We start from the raw sequence: 1,958 nt of genomic DNA, 5'->3' as shown, positions 1-1,958 counted from the left end.
CTCGTACACGTCCTCCGTGTTCAGGATTCCCGAGGGCTTTTGTCAGCGCGTCGTTCTCTCTGTTGAACTTGATCTTCCCCTCTTGAGCATCCCTCATTGCGTCAATAAGGGCTTGGGTGGGTTTAATTATTTTGCCCCGGTAAACACACTCCCCTGTCTCCAGGTTCAGCGTTCCCCCATGCCCGTACCACCAGCTTTTGGCCCTTGGGTCCCATCCCTCCGTACCTGGACGGATTCCTCGCGCCCTCAGCTCGTTCTCCATCTTCTCCCACCTAGGCTCCCAAAGGCGATACCCTCCTGGCCCCATAATATGATTGTACTCCTTCTTAGCCGCATTTTCCTTATTTTTTTCGATATTTGAATGAACTGCTCCGATTTCTTTTGCTTCACAAATTCTGGCCAATCATGTTTCAGTTTCTCATATTGTCCTTTGAAATCCGGAGTCTTGTTCTGCTTGACAAAGTCATGGGCTAGATTTTGCTTGAATTTCCGGAATGCGTCGGCCATCTTATGAAGAGCGAACTGTTTGACTAGCCTCCTCCTCTCCTTATTTTCCTCAATCTTGTTACCCTCCTCATCGAATTTGTTGTATTCCGGAGGTAGAACGAAATGTTCCATAAGCTTCTTGAAGCAATCTTTTTTTGTTCTCTTATCGACAAAAGTGAAACCAGCAATTCGTGCCTTCTTTGGCTTATTCCACTCCTGGACGGTGATCGAGACGTTGTCTCTAACAACGGCTCCGCATTGGTTGACAAACTTGGTGGCGTTCTTGCGGGGCTCCAGCGGCCTGCCGGTTGCACTGTCGACAACCTCGATGGTGCATGTTTCTCCTTGTTTCATCGTCTTGGTTGCGCCACGCTTTGACGACGTACTCGATTGTTTCGACGATCCGGCCGAGGGCTAAAATAAGAAAGAGAGTCGCGCACGTTAGTACACACATATTTATTCAAATCAGTTAGTTTGTATCACCAGAGGCTCAATGTATATATATACCTCGGCGCCGGAGGTGGTTGCTACTTCCATTTGAAGATCGTCGTTTATCGACGTTTGTTCGGCATCATCTTGCTGACGGCGCCCTTCATCTTCACCGTCAAGGTTCAGATAAGAAGAGATATCATCTTCTTCTTGTCCGGTCGGCACATATAGAATATCGCCGTTTATGATGCCGAACATATGTGCTTCACCGTCCGGATCATAGTTGTCCATAATCGGGTCAGCTCTATCGTCCGCCATTATGTCAGTCCTGAAAACATGTAGTAAAAACAAATTAATTAAGTGAAGAAGGGGGGCGGTGGCGGTGGCGGTGGCGAAAGGGCGGTGGCAAAAGGAGGGGGCGAGGAAGGGGTGGGAGAGGGTGTCGCGGTAGAGCGCGAGACAGGGCGGCAGACGACGGCGTCACGGAGAGGGAGGCAAGGACAACACACATGTATAACCCTCGCCGCCCCCTCTCGATCCCAAAAAAAAACACCGCGCGCATCACCGCCCCCCTCGCCGCCCCCTCTCCGTATATGCGCGGGGTCGTGTACATTTTTTTAAAGCGGGATCGTTGTACATTGACGCGCGGGGTCGTTGTATATATTGATTATCAAGTTTTATTTTGTTGTTGTTAATTATCAAGTTTTATATACGTTTTTTTGTTAATTATCAAATTTTACGCTTTTTTTGTTAATTATCAAGTTTTAAGTTATTTTATCGTTTTTGTTAAACTAATTAACTAGTTAAAATTAAAAAGAACAAAAAAAAAAGAAAAAAAAAGAAAAAATTCCGGTGGCCCGCGGCGCCCCTCTCTCTCTCCACGATCTCGCTCTCTGTCTGAGACCGGTGGCCCGTGCGCGCGCGGCAGTACCGAGGCCGGCCGGCGGTGTTGAGGGCGGGCGAGCGAGGCGGCGCGCGCGCGGTGGGCGAGGGAGGCCGGTGACGACTGGCGGCGCCGTACGTGTGGGCGAGAGAGGGCGGCG

Source organism: Triticum aestivum, chromosome 4B (assembly GCF_018294505.1).
Source record: "Triticum aestivum cultivar Chinese Spring chromosome 4B, IWGSC CS RefSeq v2.1, whole genome shotgun sequence".
In the NCBI taxonomy this organism is placed as follows: domain Eukaryota; kingdom Viridiplantae; phylum Streptophyta; class Magnoliopsida; order Poales; family Poaceae; genus Triticum; species Triticum aestivum.
Note: the sequence above shows the minus strand (reverse complement) of the source record.